This window comes from Eschscholzia californica, unplaced genomic scaffold (assembly GCF_041429995.1).
Source record: "Eschscholzia californica isolate CP2 unplaced genomic scaffold, dmEscCali1.0.p SCAF_3, whole genome shotgun sequence".
Lineage (NCBI taxonomy): Eukaryota > Viridiplantae > Streptophyta > Magnoliopsida > Ranunculales > Papaveraceae > Eschscholzia > Eschscholzia californica.
In genome coordinates this window covers 45,975,495-45,990,507 of record NW_028238420.1, presented here as the reverse complement: position 1 = coordinate 45,990,507, position 15,013 = coordinate 45,975,495, and the positions used below count along the sequence as shown (strand labels likewise).

The 15,013-nt window shown below is 35.6% G+C and overlaps 1 long non-coding RNA gene across 3 annotated transcripts; it reads right to left on the bottom strand.

Annotated features, from left to right (window-relative positions):
- Positions 1–7,484: 7,484 nt before the first annotated feature.
- On the bottom strand, positions 7,485–10,815 carry LOC147550852 (uncharacterized). Of its 3 annotated transcripts, none has more exons than XR_015238781.1 (4): positions 10,572–10,815; positions 9,053–10,489; positions 7,972–8,097; positions 7,485–7,830 (listed from the first exon to the last, which is right to left on the bottom strand). It is a non-coding gene; the product is annotated as an uncharacterized LOC147550852 (long non-coding RNA). The 3 variants fall into 3 exon arrangements; XR_015238782.1 differs by having other exon boundaries at positions 7,972–9,179; positions 9,371–10,489; XR_015238780.1 differs by having other exon boundaries at positions 7,972–10,489.
- Between the last annotated feature and the right edge of the window lie 4,198 nt (positions 10,816–15,013).

The following is a 15,013-nucleotide window of genomic DNA, read 5'->3' as shown; positions in this document are numbered from 1 at the left end:
TACTACAATATTATAAGAGTATGTTAAACGAGCTGTTCACGAGTAGCTCGTGATACACTAAAGAATGATCAAGCTCGCTCGTTTATATAAACGAGCATGATTTTGGGCTCGTGTTAAGCTCGTGCTCGTTAATATTCGAGTCGAGCACGAGCAATAGTCGAGCCGAGCTCGAGCAGCTCGTTAACTTCTTTAAGTAATTCGAATGTGTATAAGACTACTTATTCATAGTGATTACAATCAACACAACTCATAAGTCTAAGTAGTTGAGTTCGCTTAGAATGTAACTGTAATGTATACAAATTACTCGGTTGGAAGTCACGTCAACATTTTTGGATGATTTTCAATGTCTTATTATAACTAAAGTGCCCCCACAAAGAAATTTTTCTAGGTCCCCCATTGTGGTTGGGTCCAATCATATTACCTTAAGGGTACTCCTTTTGATCCAAGAGAACACATTGGGGCTCCGCCTCTAACTCTGTTGAACCGGTCTTATAACTCGGATAAAAACAGTTTCGACGCTTTTTGAAATGCTTTGGGCTTCGACTCATGTTAGCACCTCTAATTCGACCCCAACCTTCCCCGTACTTTTAACCGATCTTAGTTCTTTCTCTCACCTCTCACCACTCGCAGTTTATCTGCACCTTCTTACTGGCTTTGTCGAGCTTTTCAGCTTGGGCTTCGTCAGCATCCCATGTTCCCAGGTGTTTCGTTACGATCTCTTTAGATTGTGCCGGGGCATTCTTTCTCCTTCGAGAGAATATTGGTGGGGTATCCTGGAATTTTCAGGTTCCGCTCTCAAGAAACTACTCAGCTTCCTTGAAGTTATGTGTTTCTTTTTCCATAGACTTCTACTGGTGTGGTTCTAACCATTTCAGGTTTTTAAGTGTTGGATTCGGTTGAAGTTGTGTTTTAGTGGATGCTCATCAATAGACTTCCCTGTTTCTTTCGAGCGATCCTGGATTTGGTCTCAAGTTGGTTAGGAGACTACAGTTCTGAGAAGTTTTATGTGACGGTTTTGACTGCAACCGTCAAAGTTAAAAGATGGAGGATATGCTTAGAGTTTTATTTTTCTGTTATGCACTCTGATGTTGTAACTTTACTTCTCTTGCTTACATTGTTTTATAAATATTACGATGTTTACATAAAAAAAATAACCAGCGAGGCAGTGTAACCCTTATAATGAATCTGGTGATTAAGATTTGTTGAAATTTCTCGGAAAACGAATTCCAACAAATAAACACATGGACAATTATCTTTAGGGCACTGCTAGAAGCCTAGAAGCACCCGCCAAAGGCGGTCAATTTATTTTTGCCCTCCTAAATGACTAACTCATCAAGATGCCCCTGAAGATGACCAAATTTGAGATGATGCTAATAATCAATCACTATTGGTGAAAGAGGAAAAGATTTGTTCTTCTTGAGACACTCTCCCACTCTTGAGTTTTTTCATACTCCCTTCATTACATTCTTCTTTTACATACAAATCTAAATTTGTCTTTTCACCGTCATCCCCATTTGTCTGTCTTCAATTGTAATTAATTTTAGTAAGTTTATCACTTCCTCATCAATATTTAGAATCAATATCAGTCATAGAGTAACAAGGTTTTATTTAGTTGCTTATTGATTTGATCAATTTTTTTCTTTTATGTTTTCATGATTGATTAATCTAGCTAGATGGATATATTCTTGAGCAAATTGATGGATTTTATGTCAAAAATCACTTGATCAATGGGTTTAGAACCCAAAGATAATAATACCAAATAGAAAATAAATTCATTAGGAGTAATTTACATGTCTAACCTCTCTTTTCTTTACTCCTACCTAACTATCACATGTTAAATAAAATTATCCAGATTAGAAGATACAAATAGTCTTTTCAGTTTCATGAAAATAATTCCTCAATAAGAAGTTTTTATCTAACCTTACGAAAAGTTTTCTTTTCATTTTAAAGGAATGTTTCCTTAATCTTTTGACCCGAAGAAAATTGATCATAACTCTCTCTTCTTCCGTTCACTAAGAGAAAACTTAGAGAAAACTGATTCATACTTTTTATCCCTACTTAGAGAAACCCTACAAGAACATGAGTCAATGGATTAAAATTCTTCTTTTACTATATTCTCGTTTTTTCAACGATTGATTGTTGAACTGTGCATGATTTTGTTGTCCTTATTCTTAAAGTTGGGATATCAATCTTTTTCAAATACCCTTAAGATCTTGTCCCATTTTTTTCTCTCTACAATCTTGTTTTCTCTAGAAAAATTGCGGGAAATGTCGTCACTATGTTACCGCACACCCGAAACTTTTGGCGGAGAATGTCGTGACTATGTTTTCAGCCATTAGCTACGAACTGGGTATAGCAAGTGCCCGCAATTAGCTATGTTTAATGCACCATAGCAAAAAGGCGATTTCTAAACTTCAAAAAAAAAAAATGTGCGTGTGACCTAATAAAGACGAGCATAGGTGTAGCAACTGCGTGCGATGTATGTAGTTATTGGTCAATATTTACTACGACTACAGAATATCCATAGCAGATGTTGACCAACAACTACAATAAATGTAGTCCGTAGCAAAAAGGCACGTAGCTAAAACCCGTCTCTTTTGTATTGTTCACAATTTTTTTTGTATATTCTCATGGCATTTTCTTATTTCTAACAACATATTTATGTTTTGTAATTTTCTGAGTTACCCAGAAAATCATTTACGTTTTGTAATTTTGAATGAGCGAGTTCGTTTTGCAGCCCTCAAATTTCTTGACCCGACGTGGGTGAAAATTAGACCATACGCACATGCCTTAGTTATTTTCCATTCAAGGCAACAACCATAAGAATTTGCATCACTGAAATACATTTAGTGATTGATTATTTGCCCATAAAAATGTAAAAGCATTACTTTTCTGTAGTAAATTTAAAGAAAATTCCAGAAAATATTTAAAATGGCGTTCTCTTAATTTAAGTAATACAGGAGAACCAAGGGAATGCTAGAGAAATGTTATAAATTTGGTTAATATAATGTAAGTAAGTCAGAAGACATACGATACATCATTATTATGTTGTTACATCGATTCATCACCTAAGTTGTTTTAACAATTTAGAAGTAGTTTTTGGTGTAAGTATATAATTATGTTTTTAAAATCAATAAAATGCTATAATTTTTTTTCAAAATTTACATCTTAGAATGGTGTTAGTATTAAGAAGAAGTTAGATAAAAAATCAAACTTTTATTCGCCTACTCTAACTAATTCATAAAATATGTTACACATATTATGCTAATAGAATCAATAAATGTTAGAAAAATACTAAAAATGTCAGCATAATAAATATTAGTTTAGATTATGTGTGATGGAAAATTCAACTTCTTTCTTACGAAAAAAGTGATGAAAAGTGTTACATTTAAGTATGTTGTTATAATTAAATAAATATTTTAAGAAGTTTCAAAATTTAATTAATATATATATAATTTTCATAATGATTTTCAACAAAAATAGTTTGTAAAGATAGAAACTTTGTAAGGACATAGAATATAAGGAGATCTCGTTTTTAGAGCAAGAACGTTAATTTGGTATATTGTTCATGGCAACTATAAATTTTGGAAATACATATTGAGAATAAATTTTGACCATAAATTTCTTCTCTTAAAATTTACAGAAAGAATATATTTATTTAATCAATTACAAAAACTTTTGGTTTACTTTAGGTTAAATTATATTTATAAAAGGGTAAATGGGAGAAAATAAATGGTTTGAAGCATAGGACCCACAAGAAAGTATATTGTTAGACTTATTTTCTATTTTGTTTTTTTTATTTTGGTCTTCTAGTGCTTATTGATTTTGGACTGAATATATCGCTAATTACTCCTTATATTTTTGGACCTTAGAGCATCTCCAATGCAAGACTCAATCTTAAAATCTTAAGTGCCACCTAGGACTTTAGAGTTTTTTTTTTTTTGAGAAAAAACCTCTCCAATGCAAAACTCAATTGAGATCTTAAGTTGATGTGGAAGCATTAAGTTTTAAGATGTCTCAACTAGAAACTCTATTTTTGAGATCTCTTTTGAGAGTCTTAAGTGTCCTAGTCATCAAATTTAATTTTTGAACCAATAGAAAGCTTTTCTTTCTCAACCACTTTTTCCTATTAAATGTATGTATGACATGTGTATCTATTAGAGTTTTTTAGAGTGTTGCATTGGAGAAGGACTTGAATTAGAGACACTCAAGTTAGCCACATAGGAAAGAGAATCTCAATTGAGACTCAACACATAAGCCAAATAGAGTTTTTTTTAAGTTTTGCATTGGAGATGCTCTTAGACTCAAAAATTCTTTGAGAAATTGGTTTATCAATTAGAGAATTAGAAAGACCCACATAGTAGTTAATCTAGATTATTTAATCGCTCCCTTGAGATTTAAGTTTGAAATATTAAATTTGTTAGTTGTTTTGTTTGCTTCATTGAGATTTACTGTACAATGCAAGGCATAAAATAGCATCGTTAAGGTTAAGTTCTTTCAAATATTGGCAAAGTAAAGCATTTCTCAATTGGAAAATGATGCTCTGCCCGACACGAAACCCGACCGAATCCTGACCGGGTGACGTGTCGGGCTATAGAGAGAAAGTGAAATACTTTCTCTCTAGATCACAGCCTGACACGTCACCCCGTCGGGATTCGGCCCGGTTTCGTGTCGGGCTGTGTATCATCGTTGTTCTCAAATTTCCCCTTCTTTCGTGGATTTCCTTTTAAATGTCAAAAACCAATTAAAATTGAGTTATTTCTCAAATGACCCTTATTTTGTAACCAGTTTTCCGCGTGGTCCTGGCTTTGTCGAAAATACCTAGATGACTCCCTTTTGACCGCTAACATCAAATATGCGTGAACTTTAAATTTTTAGTCCCAACTTACCATTCCGTCAGATCATATCTTTTCAACTTTGACTAATTGACTCAAATCTTTTTTATCTTTCCGTGCAGACGTGGCTATAGTTTTTGGAGGGATCAAAAGTAGAGAAAGAGACGACCCTGAAAGACATAGGAAAATGAATGGGGGACTCCCCAGGGATACTCCCAAAGTGTACTCCCCTCACAAGACAAGGCCACTTTGATATTTTCACTCTGACAAAACTGTGAAAAGACTAAAATGACCTTGTCACTGTGAGGGGGAGTACACTTGGGTGTATCCCGAGGGAGTCCCCCTGTCATCATTGAAAGACACATCATTGAAAGACATATCATGTGATCTCTACTTGACTTCTCTCTCTAAAATTGTTTCCCACCATTTCCACCGCTTCTTTCTCTTCTTCCTCTACCAGTTAGTACTTACTACTATCCCTGCCTCTCTCTCTTCTTCTTCTTCTTCTTTAACAAGAGTTCCTCACCTTCTCTTTTAAAATTATCTTTCTGATTTCTGAATTTGTAACAATGTCTGGTTAGAAATGGTGTGCCTATTGAACAACGGGAGTGCTACATGTACAAAGTCCTTGACAAAATTCTTGACTTAATGACTCATTTTCACTAAAAGACAAAAGTAGATCAAAGTTTTTCAAAGTTTGACTTTGATCGGGACCGTTCACTTAGCATTTTGTCAAGAATCTTGTCAAAGATTCTTTGTACATTTAGCATTTCCCATTGAACAAAACCCATTCACACTCTCGAATTGCTTGATGGTGTGCCTAATTGAACAAAAGTCGGCGTCCTGATGATGAATTGGTGATGACCTAGAAGATTGAGCTAGGGTTTTGGATGATAACACAATGGGGATAAATGTATGATGATGATCTCTCATGGGTTGTTCGATTTTTTGCAGATAAACAAAAAGAAGGATTAGTCAGTGGGTAATCTTAAGACGATTCACATTAAGAGAACTCATGAAGATCTCTCATGAGTTGTCGTTGTTGATGATGATACAGGCCATGATGTTGTAGTTGTTGGCATGGCTGTTGATTTGTGAGTTTCCATCACTGGAAATTTTTTTTCATAGCTCATGAAGATTTGAAACTAACACAGGATTGAACTCATGAAGATCAATTGAACTTTCCCTCTCTAAAAACTCTGGAAATCAACATTAACTCATAAAGTTACAATTGGATTGCTAGAAACTTACTGAATCAATGTGTTTTTTAGTCATGCTAGCCCTAGCACCATTGTTCTTACTGATGATATATAAGTTTACTGAAGTCTCAACAGTTGGTAGCCCAAGTGGTTCCAAGGTGTAGAAAAAGTCTTACAAGGGCGAACATTATAAAGAACATAAAGATAGGTAGTAGAAAGGCATTAAAAGATTAGAGTGACTTCGAGTAACTTCGAGAATTGTTAATTGACTGGCTCATTGGACTCACAAACATAAACAAGTTAGAACCTGACAATCCAAAGTAACCTCTGTCCTTTTTGTGCAGTAAACATTTATCGAATAATTAAGGCCACGACTTTGGGGCATAAAGAAAAATCTCCAGGGCATAAATATAATGGTCAAAAAGGTCTGACGTAGGAAACATAAACTCCAAAAAGCCCTAGGTTCGAATCCTAAGAAGGTGGAATCTTTGGTTATTTGAATTGGGATTATTAGGGTATAAATAATGTAGTTGGGCTTTAAGGCATTGTCTAGTTCGGCTACAGGCCCGGTCTTGTTTGAGTGGGAGGTTATCGAGCTTATCACATCTATGATGTATCAATGCCAAATGTAACGACTAACGTAGATCGTAGTCGACTTCCATAAAAAAAGAGTTTACTGAAATGTTAGAGAGAGGAATTTATGTGGTTTTTGGTTTAGAGACAATATTTTGTGGGGTTTTCAACGGGCATGGTCCATTTGGTCATATAGTTGCTAAGAAGGTGAGAGACTCTCTCCCAATAAGATTCAATACTCAATGGGAAGCAAGTATAAGTCGTTAAAAGATAGCGATAGTGCGAAAGAAAACATGAATTCTGATGAAACTTCTTTGTTATCCAATGACGAAGAACCCAATGACTTCTTCGGCATTGAAGACAAGGAAAAACTTCAACATATTTTGAGTTTAGAGTATGTCAACTTTCCGAGTATTATCTATTAATTTTCTCAGGGACGTATCTACAGCCAGGCCAAGGGGGGCCATGGCCCCTTGGCTGCTGCAAGTTTTGTTTGCTATTAATGGCTCCCTAGAGATATATAAATAGTTTTGAAGTCAAAACTGAACATGTAACGAGCATTTGTGGTATGGTAGTGCTCTTGTTTAGAAAACCGGAAGGACGTTGGTTCAATCACTTTTTTGCTAACTTTGTTTTTTTATTTTGTCCTCCATCAAGGCATCAACATCCAACAAAAGCAATTTTCTTAATATACTAGGGTATAGCCCGTGCCTCCGGCACGGATGCTCTTGTAGAGCACTTTGTATGATGTAGCAACCCAAGATATTAGAAATTCACTTCTAGCCTGCGATTATTAATTTGAGTTTCACAATATAATCTGAAATGGAACCTACAGGTAAATGATATTGGACGATTTATTCTATTAAGGAATGTACAATTTTCTGATAAACCGATGCATATTCTACACAAAATTTACATCAAGTTCTGGAAAACTGTATTTCTTTTACATAAAATTGAACAAAAGGATATCGTCAACTGACATCCTTTTCCGACTCCTACGTTCTAACTAACTAAGTACACAAAAATAACAGACTCACCCAATGGCAGAGAAATTATATCACTAATCTCCGCCGATGTACCGAAAAACTAAACTCTTTTCATGTCTTCGTTGATTTAAAACTGGATTGCCTCCTTTGAAATAATTGAAATGGAGTAGTTGCAGAATCAGAGGGTGTCAGAGTTCTTTTTCTCTGTCGAGGCTTGGAAGCAAACATCTTCAAGATCTGAAATGGAAGCAAAAAAACCTTTTCAAATGATTTCATATCTTTTTAACATATTATACTGATTTAAACATAAAAAAAACTCTTTCATTGAATCCCAACAACCAACCTCTATTCCTTTCAACAAAAAAAAAAACAACCAACCTCTATTGGTGATTAAGTGGGATCAAATGTTACAAAGTGTATAGTACAGCCTGAGGGCGTAATTTCTTGTCTCGCAACCAAAAAAACTCTCTGGTTGAATCATATTCTCATGCGAACAGCCAGCCTCTATTGATGAGCAAATAAATATGAAATATCAAGTCTACGAAAGAAAGTCTAAACACTGGTCATTTGCTCGATTACAATGTGTGTGGTTGATCACTTAAACTTTAAACTCAAAATAGTGTAGCATCCAAGAACTCACATGACGAAACTCTATATAAGAGTAACAAACATTCATCTATCCTTAAACTAAGATAATGGTTAGCAAAAATTGCTTAACAATCTCTCCACAAATCCACCTGACTATACTATTTTCAATTCAACTACATTATAAGAGTAACAAACACCATAAACTCACTGAAGCAAGGTTTCTCAAAAGCAAAACATTAAAAGAAGTAAAAGTATTAACAACCAAAACGCATTGGAGACCAAATTTCATTAGATTACATTGATAAAGCAAAGAAATTGACAATTGTTCATGGAAATAATGTCAACGTGAAGTCTCACATGTTCTCCATAAAACAAAATTGAAAAAGATGAATGAAACCGATCTTATCGATTTTAAAAAGAAAATCCTAACCTTAAACACAATCAAAACTGACCAAGAACAGTAAAATCAATCAAAACTAAAATTGGATTTGGAAGATAAAATCTCACATGGATATAGAAATCAATGCACCTATATATTCATTTCTATCATTAATCCAATTTTAGAGAAATTGATTTGTAAGAGAATCCTGATCTTCCAAGCTAATTTTTCAATTTAAGTGTCATTCAGAAATATATGGTTTAGTGTTTTTTTCAGCAGAAAACACTAAATCGCATCACTCTGGACAGTTAAACCATTGTGCACTATTTTTATGGTTGAGTAAATGAACATAACAATCTAAACTGAAAGATTGAAAGTAAACAATCAGATGTAAATTTTGCTTCAATTCAGAGAAGAAAAGGTCACACATATAAGAACTCCGATCAAATCAGTTAGATTTTAAAAAGCTTGAAGAATTGGAAAGAGAAACACCTTTGATTAGGTAAGCAAAAAAATTTGAGATGGATAAAGAACACAAGGGTGATACGTGATACGATTTCTAGAAATTCTCATGGAGATGTGAAGCATTTTTCGATTCTACCCCAGTTAGTCATAAACCCTACACAAATATACAGAAATACAATATTATTGAAGCGATGAAGTAAAAACACAAGCGAAGAGCTAAATTTACATACTACATAGATGTATACTACAAAATCGTAAATGATAGAAACAAATGTGAGAAGATGGACTTCCTATTCGAAACCCTAAATTGATTAGTTACAAAATGAGGTAAGGAGGGACACATACCTGCCAGCAATGGTTCGGTTTTGAAGCCCTAAAATGATTAATCCATAACCCCAAATCAAAATCCTAAGTTCTTAAACATAGAGAAGATACAAACAGAGGTATATGTTATGGAAGATATAGACAGTTCATGAGAGAGACAACCATGGAGATACTTACGGGAAGTTTCTGATTCATGGTTGGTCAAAGCATTTCTCATCTCTTTCAACAAAAAAAAGGCATTTCTCATCTCAAACCTTAAATAAGGATTTTCAAGGGAGTGTTTGAAAGGAAAAGAAAAAAATGCGGTACTAACCTCTACGAGTATTTGTTCAAATGCAACAGCAAGGAGGTATTCATAAACCAAAAACTGACGTAAACTTAGAATAGAAGGTAAAGAAGGAGCGCGGATACTGTGACGAAAAACTCACATAAACTTACAATCTATTATACTAAATTAATGCGTTAATTACAGGGAGAATATAGCAAAAAAGAGTTAAATTGATTCATTACTTCAAGGAAATATATAGTAAAGACATATAAACGTAAATGCGGAACCAATGCATACGATTAAAAACTACAAAAATTTAATTATGAGTGCATCATCCACGACGCCGTTAAGATGCATCCGGAACTAAAATTGTTGTCAATAGGTAGATAAGTTTATTGGTATTGGCATGGACACCCAGGAGAGTGAATTTTCGGTTGAATGGTGCACAATAAAAGTTTCAACTCTTGAGTATATGGATACTAAATACCTAACCCTAAACCCTAATTCATCAACTGATCAAGTAAGCAAGCAAATCAAATCAAATCATAAAACGACCAATCTATGAACCGAAAACCTTATGGAAGTCCAAAATTTAGGTAGCAGAGAGCCAAAAATCAAAAAACAACAATTTTGTGGAGAACTTGATTGGAGGGACTAATTAATGAGAGAGCATGAAGGAATTTTTGCTTACAGATTGGATTTGTTCATCAAATATCTTGCCTGATAAATTACCCCCACATATTGAAGTTAAAGATTGATGGAAATTGGAGATATATTTACCCATATCTATAGAGAGGCAGACGAAAGATGGGGAGTAATTTCCTACCTTGAGAAGCTTGACTCTTTTGAGAGGTTATTTCTTGTGAAGATTTCTGTCATGAATATTTAGAAATTAAATTCTCTAAAACCCAAAGATTGAAGTTGAAGATTGAAAGAAACTGAGGAGTGATTTACCCAGATTTACGAAAAAGTGGTTTCTTCAGTGAAGATTTATGCAGAAATTTCAGCATCATTCTTTTATGCAGAAGATTTTGGAAAAAGCTTAAGATCTGAGAATTTTTTTCTTCTGCCATGAAGATTTGGAGATGGATGAAGATTTAGGGAAGGATGAAGAAGAAGAAATTGTTTTATGACCGGGATCCGAGAAGGTATGTCCGTTCAGAAGGAGAGGACACCCAATGATGTCTTTTGACCAGATGTGTCCCTTGAGAAGATGTGTCTCTTAATAGGAATCCAATGGTTTATAGCAATGAGTCACTCAATCCGGTGGTGGATGAGAGTGCTGACGTGGATTGAACGGCTGGATTTATCAAGGTGTTTGTCCCGGTCAGAACCCATCCACCTATTTTATTATATAGATGTTTTTGTTAACACCTTTTAATAGATGGAGTTAGTTAATTTTAGAGTTAATTCCTATATGACCCCCTACTTTGTGACCAGCTTCCTTTATGGCCCTTTTTTTTCGTAAATTCAAATATGACTCCCTATTTTCAAGTAAATGTCACTACTACCCTTCTTAATTCTAAATTTAAAACATTTAAAAAAAGTGATTTCCACCTCGCCCCTCTATCTCTCTCCACCTCGTCTCTCTCTACAACTCACCCCTCTCTCTCTCCAATTCACCTCTCTCTCTTTCCAACTCACCTCTCTCTCTCCAACTCAGTCCTTTCTCTCTCTCCAACTCACCTTCATCTTCTCCGATTAAAGTCGTCGGCCGGAAAATTTTCCGGTCGGCGACCTTCAACATAAAAAAAATAAAAAATCTCTCTTCCTCTGTCCTTTCTTCTCTCCCTCTCTCTTTCTTCTCTCCCTCTTTCCCTCCCTTCTCTCTCTCTCTAAATATTCCGGCCAAGATCACTTTGTATCGTGGTGAGTTCGTCTCAGTTCCAGATTCTCTGAGACAAAGGATTTTTAAGGAAATGGGAGAGAGAGAGAGAGTTTTTAGATTTTTGTCTTATAAAGTAGATGATGATTAATCAATATTCAAGGATGAACATCACAATGTAGAGAGAGAAACTAGATTTAAGTTCTGAACAAACACCTAATTTGTTCATCTTCCTTGCATTCTTCAGATTTAATTTTTGTCTTGTAAACACCAAATCAGCGAGAGAAAACCAGATTTAATTTCTTCATCTGAACAAATGCCAAATCTAGAGAGAGAAAACAACATTTAATTTTTGTCTTGTAATGATGATGATGAATATTTAAGGAAGGCCACCCTAATTAAACACCAAATCATCAGAAATCTAGCCCGTATACAAGAATTACGGCGGCTAAATGATGAATCTAATTTCTCAACAAACAAACATTCAAATATGACCTTCAAAATCTAGAGAGAGAAAACCATATCATAATATCCCAGATCTCTTGTTTTACAAGGCGATGTAATCGATCTCTGCAACTCATAGCAACATGAGAGCATCCATATTCATCATGACCATATAATCAATTCCACCCCAAAATTCCAGATCTCTTGTTTTACAAGAAGAAATTTGGACTATTAACCTAAAATTCTACCCCAAACTTCTTATAGACTTTCCTTAGTTCATCACTATTCATAGGTTCATAGCCTCATAGCCATATGAGACGCCCAGATGCCTGGTGAAGTTCATCAAATCCCTTACTTAGGTCTATTTCTGTCTTTTATCAAATCACACAAAATCTGAGGGTATTTCCGGTGGTAGTATAACACGAAGATGGGGAGGAGAGCGAAGGTAAAGAAAGACCTAAAAAACAAAGAAAGAAGAAGGAATTTGGGATTTTGGTTTCAACCGGACCTTGAAGGTCCGCTTTTTCCGGCGAAGAGGAACCCCCTTCGCCGGAATATTTAGAGAGAGAAGGGAAAAATATTTTTTTAGAGAGAGAAAGAGGAGAGTTTAAAAAAAAAATCTTTTTTTAATGTTTGAAGGTCGCCGGCCGGAAATTTTCCGGCCGGCGACCTTCGTCGGAGAAGAAAGAGGTGAGGGAATTTTTTTTTTTTTTTTTTTTTGAGGTCGTCGACTGGAAAATTTTCCGGCCGGCGACTTTAATCGGAGAAGATGAAGGTGAGTTGGAGAGAGAGAGGACTGAGTTGGAGAGAGAGACAGAGGTGAATTGGAGAGAGAGAAGAGAGAGAGAGGGGTGAGTTGTAGAGAGAGATGAGGTGGAGAGAGAGAGGGGTGAGGTGGAAATAACTTTTTTTAAATGTCTTAAATATAGAATTAAGAAGGGTAGTAATGACATTTACTTGAAAATAGGGGGCCAGATTTGAATTTACGAAAAAAAGGGGACCATAAAGGAAGCTGGTCACAAAGTAGGGGGCCATATAGGAATTAACTCATAATTTTATTTCACTAATCAGTTCTAAAAAAATGAAAGAAATCATATAAACTTACAAAATTTTTTAGTTCGATTTTGTTTTTCTCAGTTGAAGTAAAAATTTGAATCTAACATTTTACTTATTAAGTATTTCGAAAAGGAGACTTTAAATGAAACAAAAATATATATTGTAGTCCATTGTAATGATTGCACTTCTTAGGACTAGCAAGTTGTAAATATGAATCTAACTGCCCTTTGAGAATTACATTACCTATTTTATAATACAACTCCACAAATATGAAAAAATATGTTTTAATATCGGCCCCCCTCGATTTCTGATCCTGGTTCCGTCTCTGATTTTTCGTAACATACTATGCTATAGTAAAAGTTTTATTACAGATTTGTATACCAAATGCCATATTACGACTACGTTTAGGGAAGAATTGAGAGCAACTATGCAGTATTATTGGTTGGGCTTAAAGTTACTCTGGGCAGATGTTAGAATCAGCTCGATACTACTTCTAAAACTTGCTGGTGGAAAGAGTCTTTCTAGACGGGAAAGACAACAACTAACACGCACGACAATTGACATATTCAGGCTCGTGCCGTTTGCAGTTTTTCTTTTAGTCCCTTTCATGGAGTCTTGCAAACCGTGTTCACTGTTTATACTGTGAAAAATCACTTGGGTTTTCAAATCCAGGGGTTCTGTGATGCAGGCGCATAGGCGTGTGGGCCCACGTCCACGCGTGCCCACACCCTATTGAGTCATAATAGTAGTTTATTTAGTAGAAGAGAAGTTACTTTAATTTGATATTTCTTTAATTTTAAGTTTCTATGTTTGAGTAGTTTATTATTTTAGGAATCTTAGTTTGAGTCTATCTAGGAAGGTTTATTATCTTATAAAAGGAGATCTAGTCTATGTTATTATGCACCTTGAAGAGAAAAACCATTGAAGTTATTAAGAATTTAAGTTTATTTTATTGTTTCTTACAGTTTTCTTTAATTATTCGTAGTTTATTTTATTGTTCTTTAATTATTCCGCTGCGTCTACATCAAGTGGTATTCAGAGCCATTTTTTTTAACCAATCACAATGGTTAATCCTACCGTTCCTACTCCAACAATCAAAGAGAAGACACCAACTTTTGCCTCCGAATGGGACAACATCAACAAAAAGTTATCCTCGGTTACAAAATTGGAAGAAGCTTTCGAAAATCACAAGAAGGAAACTATGGAAAAATTCGATCAAGTCAATGATTCGATCATGAAGCTATCTAAACAACTCGAAGGCATATGTAAGTCTCCCTCTTTTACCACTACTCCTTCTTCTACTACTTCCATTCAAGCATCATTACCACTTCCAACCACAACACCAACTTCAAATTCCCTACTTGGACAACCTAACACTGCCCCATTCCCGATTCACATCAACCCTACATCACCACTATCACCGGTTTTCCCACTCACATACATAAACCCCACAACACCACCTTTCTCCTTCAACGAACAACTAACATCGAACAAACCCGAATCGTTCTCCCATTATTCCACTACCAACCCAAGTACCACCCAACCATACCCCTTTCAAACACCAAGGCAATACTATTCACCGAACACCACCCCACTCGAAACCCAAAGCCACCGAACCCTCACAGCCCAACATGGATACACCTATTCGCCAACACTCTCGTGCCATCTCTCCACATCTCACGCCCAACCGAGGAACACCCTCTCCTCACCAACAAACCGATAATCACCACCCCTCCCATCAACACGAACCGGAAACCGTCAACCACCCAACCCATGATTTTACCGATAGCTACAACCCTAACCGAACCCGTATACCCGAACCGGTACTGAACCGACCCACTCCAAACCGAGACATAGGGTTCCCATTAAACAATACCCAAAACCGAGAAGACCAATTTGAGCCCGACTACAACCCTTACCATCATGAAGCCCGTCAACCTAACCGATCCCACTTTTATGAACCGGCTAGATTCAAAAACCGACCAACCGTTACGGAACCACATCATAACGGTTCCATGCTACGTAACTGTTATATTCGTCCCCATCCCAAGTATAATGATCCGGATGACTA